Here is a 9780-nt window from a genome sequence, read left to right on the forward strand (position 1 = left end):
AGGTATCCTCTGAGTCATTAGCACATTTTATTAAGGGTTCTTTTTTCTTCTCAAATTGAAGGCTCTGACAGTTGTTAAACAAGGAGAGCCTAAATATGCAAAGTCATGTTTCCCAAGGGCTGTTATGCTCATCAGGAGATGACTATAGCTTAGTAGCTAAAGAGATTAAGAACATAGACTGTGTGCAGTCCTGGTAATGATATCAAAGACCCCTAATGAATAGTAGAGCTGTACATATCCCCCCCCCATATAACTTACAAATTTCATAGGTAATAGTAATGTGAAGTGACAAATGGGCATCAGGAGACTTCCCAGGGGAAGCAAAGTCTGATAAACTATGTTTAAGCCCTAGTGATTTCTATAATAAACGTTGGATTTTGTGAGGGTGTTCCATGAATGTGATCTGCTGGGAATCAAGAACTGAAATCAAGTCCAAGTTCACAATCCAAAAGATGGACCACCCTTCCTTCATCATCTACTATAGCAGTGCAACTTACGCCAAAAAGTGGCAATAATCTATCTTCCCACAATGGGAATTCAGGAAGTCCTAATAGGTGTTTGAGGACTAGCACCTCTGGTGTGAGGGTTTGCTCATCTACCTTTGGTTTTCACTAGGCACTCAACTCTCACTTGTGGCTTCAAGAAGCTAGAGTATGCACAGTGGTCATACCCCCATAAACCATCTTGGCAGCTCTTAGTTGTTATTACATTGACTATTCTATGACTCCCAAATGAAAACAGAGGGAAGGCTGGTACAGATGACTTTGGTTTAATCCGAACAGTCAGCACAGGCTTACTCCAATTCTGAGAAAGGGAAAAATTCTTGTTCTAAGCTTTGCTGTGGAGAAATCTCTAAGTAACGGTGAATAAGATTCTTAGGAGAGGCTTGCAGTGATCATAACCTGCAAAGTTGGCATGGAGGGTACAGGTAGAAAGTTAAATATTAAAAATTGATGTGTACTTCTGGGAGCCAAGATGGCAGAGTATGCAGGAAATCGTCTGAACTCTCCCATATTCACCTATAAAACAGCATCCCAAAACAAATTCTGGAATGGCAGAATTGGCAAAGACAGGGTGAGAGTCTTCTAGCCTAAGATACTCGGAAGGGTGGCAGGAAAGGTCCATCTCACTTGGGCAAAAGGGGAGCTGTCCAGGATGGGAAGCCAGTGGGAGGCCCTAAGCCCCAGTCTGGCACCAGGCCAACACATGACAGTACCAGAACCCTCCCCCCACGTGCCTCAGTGCAGCACTAGGTAAGTTGCCAAACCCCTGTGGCCTCCAGCAGTGTTGGTCATGCCCCCTCACCCCAGCACCAAGCATGAGGGGTCCCCCATAAGCCTCATGGCAACATCAGTGCAAATAGCCAGGGCCTGCAACCCCCAATACAAGAAGCTTGAGACAGTGCCCCTCCCACCCCAGGAGTACACCTAAAATTTTAAAAAGAAAAAGGCTGGAAAAGATGAGCAAAACCAAACAACTCCTCGCCATGTAAAGTTACTATGGTAAGGGAAGATCAAGACACAAACTTAGGACAACAATGTCAAAATGCCTACCAAAAGCTCCCAAAGAAAAATGGCAATTGGACTCGAGCCTAGAAAGAACTCATTGGAAGAGCTCAAAAGACGTTTAAAAATCAAATGAGGTAAAAAAAATTGGGAATAAACAAATGGTGCAAGAGAATCATGAAAGTCAATAGCTTGGAAAAAAGAAAATAACTTCTTAAAAAGTAGAATTGGCCAAATGGAAAAGTACAAACCTAATTAAAATTATAATCAGGCAAGTTAAAGCTAATGACTGACACATTAAGAATCAAACAAAATGAAAACAAAAAGAAGAAAGCGTAAAATACCTCATTGAAAAAACTACTGACCTGGAAAAAAATAGATCCAGGAAAGATAACTTAAGAATCATTGGACTACCTGAGAGCCATAATCAAAAAGACCTGGAAATCATACTTCAAGAAATTATCAAAGAAAACTGCCCCAATATTCTAAAACCAGAAAGTTAAAAAAAAAAAAGACATTCAAAGAATCCACCAATCACCTCTGTAAATAGATCCCCAAAGGAAAACTCCCAGGAAAATTCCAGGACTCCCAGGTCAAGGAAAAAAAATATTCCAAGAAACCAGAAAGAAACTTCAAATATTGGGGAGCCACAGTAAGTACTGCACAGGACTTAGCAGCTACAACGTTAAAAGACTGGAGGTCATGAACTGGAGGTCAGTGAAACCGAGTATAATCCTTGAAGGGAAAAAATAGTTATTTAATGAAATAGAAAGCTTTCAAACTTTAATGATAAAGCCAGAGCTGAACAAAAAGTTTGATATTCAATAAAGACAAGAGAAGCCTAAAAAGGAAAGAAAAAAACATATTGGATTTAATAAGATTAAATTGTTTACATCCCACATGGAAAAATGATACTAGTAATTCTTAAGAATTTTATCACTAATTGTACAATTAGGAGCATAGAAAAAATGATACAGGTATAAAGTGAATTTGAGGGGATGATATAAAAAATTAAGGGGTGAGAAAGGATTACTCGGAGCAGAGAGAGGTAGGATGCGGTAAATTATCTCACATGAAGAGGATAAAAAATCTATTATGATGAAGGGGAAATGGGAAGGTGGGCAATGGGCATCACTTGAACCTTACTCTCATTGGAATTGGCTCAAAGAGGAATAACATACACAATCAGTTTTGTATAGAAACCTATCTTATCCTACAGGAAAGTAGGATGGGTTAAGTAAAGGGAGGATGACTGCCAGAAAAGCAGACAAATAGTGGTCAGAAGCAAAACACTAGTGAGGGGGTAAAGAGTGAAAGGAGAGAGGACAAAGGAGGAAAAATAGGATGGAGGGAAATACAGTTTGTAATCAAAACTGAATATGAATGGGACGAACTCTCCCATAAAACGGAAGCAAATATAGTGAATCAAAAAATGGGATCCTACAATATGTTGTTTACAAGAAACATAAGAAGCGGAGACACACACAGAGTAAAGTTAAAGGGTTGGAGCACAATCTATTATGCTTCAGCAGAAGTTAAAAAAAAAGAGGGGTAGCAATCCTTATCTCAAAGCAAAAGCCAAAATAGATCTAATTAAGAGATAAGGAGGGGAACTACATCTTGCTAAAATGGACCATAGACAATGAAGTAATATCAATACTAAACAGAGATGCACCAAATGGTATAGCATCCAAATTCTTAAAGTTCAAGTGAGCTACAGAAAGAAATAGCAAAACTATACTAGTAGGGGGACCTCAACTGTCTCCTCTAAGACTCTGAGAAATTCAGCCAAAATTGCAACAATAAATTAAGGAGGTGAATTTCATAAGAGTTAGATATGACAGACCCCTGGAGAAAACTGATTGGGAATAGAAAAGAATATACCTTTTTCTCAGCAGTGCATGGCACCTACACAAAAACTTACTGAGAATTAGCATTATGTGTTGACAGCTACACCCAACACTGGGGGAGTTATAGAAGTCCAAGGGTCACTAGAGGAACTTTACATGCTCCCAGGGGGAGATTCCCTTGTGCCAGAAAATCTCTGAATAACCTATGGGCTTTTCCTTAAATATAACCTAGCTATCCATTCTGGCACCATGACTGGCAGCAGTCCCCTGGCATGGCACGGTGCTGGTCATATCAAAAGCAAAGGCTGCCAAATGGAATGCCATAGGCCATCAGGAGAAATTCCTTGTTAACATTTCCTAGAAAAAAAAAACTTAATAAAAAATTTTTAAAAGAATTTCCTGGACTTCATCTAGCTCTATGAACCAAGGATCAGGTCTGTGACTAAGCTACTCAGGTGAACCACAAGACCCCTTGGGCAAAGTACTCCTTTGGAACAATTAAAACCCTAGCAGAACATCCTAGAAACCTTGTCTCTATACAATTGCATAGACTCCTCTGCCTTCAGGGTCTGTGCCACCGTAGTCCAGTATGTAGATGACCAGCCTCTGGCTGCTCCAAGTGCTGAGGTTTGTTTGGAGGACTAGAACCATCATTCTCCAAAAGGGTCATAAAGTCTCTAAGTCAAAAGTCCAGTGGTGTCTTCCACAGGTGAAATATCTGGGGTTTGTTGTGGCTGCCAGGACTCAATCTGTCCCTTCTAAATGCATTCACAGGCCATCCAGCAACTCTAAACCTACCACCAAAAGGCAACTTCGTGTAGTCCTCAGAGTGGCTGGATACTACAGACAGTGCATCCCTTCATTTAGTAAGATTATCAAGTTCCTTATTTTCCTAAAGACTATTCCAGAACCTTTGCAGTGCAACCATCAATACCTCTCTGCCCAAGTCAGATCTCAAAAGGGTCTTTTTATCAGCACCTGGACCAGGACTCCCAGATTACAGTAATAAGTCTTCTTTTCTTATATAAGAAAGATGGGGGGTGGGGGGAGAGGGTGGCTTCTGGTGTTCTGACCCAAACATTTGTACCTGCTCTGTGTGAAGTAGCTTATTATTCTGCTTATCTTGATGCTGTGACTGCTGGAGCTCCACCCTATCTACGGACCATGGCAACGTCCACACTTTTGGTAGAGAAGGCTTGTGATTTAGTTTTGGGTGCCCACTTAATAGTGCAGTGCTCCCAATGAAATCGAGGTCCTTTTACCATACCACCAAACTCAGGCCTTTTCGGATCAGTCTTGCCCACATGAAGCAACCTTGCTTGGTAAAGAAAAACACCTCTTACATCATACCATCCTAAATCCTGCTACATTGCTCCCTGATCTTGCCAGTTTCTAGGGAGCCTCTGCATGCCTGTGCCATAGTGGCAGACATGGTTGAAAGATCCCAGGATGACCTTTCAGACATCCCTTCACAAAATCCTGAAGTTTTGTATGACGACACGTCCTCTTTTATAAGAGATGGTGCTCACTATACCAGCACACCTGTAGTTTCTAACCATAACCCCATCTGGGCAGACTATCAGCCCTCTAACCTCAGTACCCAAGCTGCCGAGTTTGTGGCCCATAATACCTAGGTTTGTCACCTAGCCAAAGAATCACAACTCATACTGACTCAAACTAAGCATCGAGTGTCTACTGTTGGCATGCTCTGGCTACAGAGGGGTTTTTTGACATCTGCCACTGACATTGCTAATGCAGAGTTCAAAGATCTTATTTGCTCTGAACTGTAAAGAATTGTTATTTGAGGTTTTTATGACTCCATCTTTTGGCTAGAATTTTTAAAACCCTGGCGCGCACACTGGCCTGGGGCTCAGGCGCCACACCTCTGCAATGGCACGGTGCTCCACCCACTGGTTGTAGCCATTGCTATGGGCCTGGCAAAATTATGACTGGAAGACCAGTGAGGGCAGTCATGTGACTGTCAGGACTGCCAGCCAATTGGCTTGAGGCTGTGTGTGGTCAGGCTGGGGTCTGCTGGGAAGGAGAAGGGGGAGTTTTGCCATTCTAGCTTGAAGCTAGAAAGCTACAGGACGCAGCTGTGTATTCTCAGCTGATTCCTGGGTGGTGGTGTTATTCAGGTCGTATTGTTTCCCTTCCCCCATTTTTTTCCCTTTCCTTTAATTCTACTGATCTTGCTTGTGTTTTCTTTTTTTTTTTTTTTAGTGAGGCAATTGGGGTTAAGTGACTTGCCCAGGGTCACACAGCTAGTAAGTGTTAAGCGTCTGAGGCGGGATTTGAACTCAGGTACTCCTGACTCCAGGGCCAGTGCTCTATCCACTGCACCACCTAGCTGCCCCGATCTTGCTTGTGTTTTTAAGTTCATTCTTGTTAATAAACCCTGTTGTTTTTGAGGGAGGCTGTTGGTTTCCTTCCTTGCCCCAATATTGTGGCAAGCTGTCTAGCTAACACTCCCCAATTAAAATTTGGCCCCTATAGAACCTTCCCAGTGCCCTCGCCATTATCAGACCCATGCTACTGGAACTGATCCTGAAACTACCATCCTGACAGCACTGCAAGACTTGCTGCCCTAGAAGGCCATAAACATTTATTCTCTCCTTCTCATGATAGTGATATATCTTTTTCCTATGATGACAAACTGAGAAGTGAAAACAATGGTTTAAGGCTAAACAGGTTGCTGGGGTCTGGGGTGACTGAGGACAGCAAACTACTTTTCCCTAAGTCTTTTATGCCTTTTGGGGCATAGAGAGAATCCCCTGGCTTATAGGGCTTTTGAATGGATTGGTTCTCCAGACACTTTGGGATTTGTTGCTATGATATTCTTAAAGAAATTGTTCCCTGCTTCAGCAAGTATTGATTCTGAAAAAGGTACCCACACTTTACCAACTCCTATCCCAGATTTCCTCCGTTTGGGGTGGTTCCTGGATTTCATACTCCCTACCACTCTCAGAGCTTAGGCCAGGTCAAATATATGTCTAGGGATTGACTATAACAGACATTATTGATGGACAAACTATGGTTGACAAATTGTCTACCAAGACCCTTCTGATATGGCCTGAGGTCCTTCCCTTGGCCTTGTTCCATCTACACAGTAGACCAAGGTGGGGAATTACATATCTACTTTTGAAATGCTTTTCAGGCACCTCCCTAGTGTGTCATTTGAAATTATATGGGGGTGCCCATCTCTGTTCTAGGTTTTAGGGAACTTAGCTGGGGTTTCTAATATATTGCTACTTATAAATTAGAAGCTACTGCACCAGTTTTGGGCATTAAGCATTTATTAATGCATATTAAATGTTAATAAAGAGCACATGGCTCCAAAAGTTCAGAAGCCCTACATACCTAGGATAGAGAGCAAGAGCCACAGGCCAGTGTGGCAGAGAGAAGAGAGCACCAGAGAGAGAGGGGGGGGGGACCCTCTTCTCCAAGAGTTTTAATCTTCAAGCAGAAGTGGGTCAACTGCACATTGATCCAAGCTAATTGGACAGTAACATTCAAGTCCATTGATTGGCATGACTTGAGGGTGGTCGAGGTGAGTTAGCTTCCCTTAAGGAGTCAGGAAGGTCAATGTTTGCAATTCCACTGACTCTGGGCTGGCCTTAAAAAAGGTCAGACAAGACTCCCTTGAGTGGCAGGCCCTCTGCGACCCCCAAACCCATTATTGACCTCACACTAGCCAAGCAAGACCTTTTCCCCCTTACTGGGAGGAGATACCACTGCCACTTCATATATACAGGAACTATAAACATGGTTGTGCAAACCCCATGACAGAGGAGCAGTAGAGACTGGACCTCTGGACTTTTTGCTCCACAGTCTTTACCCCAGGTCTTCCCCTTTAAGACTTCACACATACCCCGTTTCAGTTAAAACACACAATGAAACAACTGGAGAAGTTTGCCCAAGAAGGTTGAGAAGGAATCCAAGGCTGAGAGAGAGCCAAGATCAAGAAGGCTCTTGAGGGAAAAAAATATGGAGTGGGCTCAGGTCTATGCTGAGAATGCCTTCTGAAAAAAGAATGAGGCCTTGAAATGGCTAGCGTTACCTTCTACAAAGCAAGTAATCCTTAAATCCTCAAAAGAAGAGGACTACATATGCCAGATACAGGGTAATTACAGTGATCCCACATGACAGTTCTAAGGTAAGAGTTTCATCAATGCTAAGAATTATATACCAGATATATGGTAATTAAACCAATTCCACAAGCTAGCCTACTTACTCATTAGTGTTGTCTTCCATCTCCTGAATCACTGCCTTGTCATAGTGGAGTGACTTGCATGGCTCCATGAAACTATAAGCTATTGTGATAAAATAATGGGATTTAGCAGATACTCAAAGGCCCACCTGATTGAATTAAGTGAGAGTGATTGACTGCTGATTAGCGTACTTCGAGTTAACTAGATTGTAATCACACCTGGCTATCCCTTAAGAAGGTATTGTTCTCAGAAGCTAGACTGTGAACTCAACTTGAGATCACCTTCAAAACCAATGGATTTGGATGACACCAACCAATCAGTTTGAAGCAGTGTGTAAGGACCACCTCTGTTCCAAACCTATAAAAAGCTTCCATAATCAGTTTGCTAGGGAGTTCGTGATGGAGGACTTGAGGAAGAACCCAACCAGGCTGGAACTCTAGGCTAGATAGGCCTTTTCTTAACTTTCTGAACTCCATGTGAATACCTGTATGTTCAATGCCCAAAGACTGGTGCTAAAGCTTCTAATTTAAGGCTATCACACAATTTAGATTCTAAACATCACACTATGTGGTGAAGGGTTATACAAGACAGGTTATAGTGAAGAGGTCTGACCAAAGGTGATCCACTAGAGAAGGAAGTGGCAAACCACTCCAACATCTTTGCCAAGAAAACCCCATGGGCAATATTACAATGCTAAAGATAAGCCCCTCAGATTGGAAGTCATCCAACGCATTTCTGGGGGAAGAGCAAAGAAATTACAAATAGCTGTCTGTCTGATGCAAGAGATGCAAGATCAAAATTGCATAGAAACCCGGAATGTAAGATCTATGAACCAAAGTAAGCTGGGTGTGGTCAAACAGGAGATGGAAAGTTTAAACATCTTGTGTCAGTGAACTTAAATGGATAGGAATGGGTGAATTCAGTTCAGGTGATTGTTACATCTACTACCATGGGAAAGAATCTTTTACAAGAACTGGAGTAGTCCTTACAGCCAATAAGAGGGTGAGAAGAAAAGCATTACTGGGGTACAATCTCAAAATTGTCAATATTTATTTAAATCCCAGGCAAACCAACATCACAGTAACATAAGTCTATTCTCCACCCATTGATGCCAAAGTGGCTAAAGTGGACCAGTGCTATGCAGACTTAGAACACCTTCTAGAAATTAGATGAAAAAGATGTCCTCTATGGTAGGAGATTGGAATGCTGACATAGGCAATCAAAAGAATAGGAATAACAAGCAAATTTGGCCTTGGAGTACAAAATGAAGCAAGGCAGAGAATAATAGTTTAGTCAAAATAACTCACTGGTCAGAGCCAATACTCATTTTCAACAACCCAAAAGGTGACTTTTGCACATAGACGTCACCAGATGGTTAATACTATAATCAGACTGATTGTATAGTCTTCAGCCAAAGGTGGAGAAGCTCTATACAGTCAGTTAAAACGAGACGTGGAGCTCACCATGATTCAGATTATGAGCTGAAGAACTAGGTACTGAGGATCACAATATTGTACAGGAGGCAGGGACAAAAAAATATCCCAAAGAAAAAGAGCAAGGAAACAAAATGGCCGTCTCATGAGGCTTTATAAATGACTGAAGACAGGAAAGCAAAAGAGAAAGGGAAAGTGAATGCTGAATTCCAGAAAACAGCAAAAAGATGAATTTTCTTAATTGAGCAATGCAAAGAAATAGAAAACAATAGAATAGGAAAGACGATATCTCTTCAGGAAAATTAGAGATAAAGGGAATGTTTCATGCAAAAACGGGCATCCTAAGAGCTAAAAGTGGTTGCGACTTAACAGAAGTAGGAGAGATTAAAAAGGGGTAACAAGATTACACAGAAGAACTATATCAGAAAAATCTTAATCTCTTATAAGCACAGCAGTATTGTTACTGACCTAGATCCAGATATCCTACAAAGTGAAGTCAAGTGGACCTTAGGGAGCATGGCTAATACTAAGGCTAGAGAAGTGATCATTCCAGCTGAACTATTTAAAATACTAAAAGATGATGCTGTCAGACTACTGCATTGAAAACTCAACTGTGGCTACTGGATTGGAAAAGATCAGTTTACATCCAATCCTAAAAAACAATGCCAAAGAATATTCAAACTATCAAACAATTGCATTCATTTCACACACCAGCAAGGTCATGCCATGAGAGGTCTTTGGTCCAAGAGAGATGACCAATAGATCTTTTATTAATAACCCA

Source organism: Dromiciops gliroides, chromosome 6 (genome assembly GCF_019393635.1).
Source record: "Dromiciops gliroides isolate mDroGli1 chromosome 6, mDroGli1.pri, whole genome shotgun sequence".
NCBI lineage: Eukaryota > Metazoa > Chordata > Mammalia > Microbiotheria > Microbiotheriidae > Dromiciops > Dromiciops gliroides.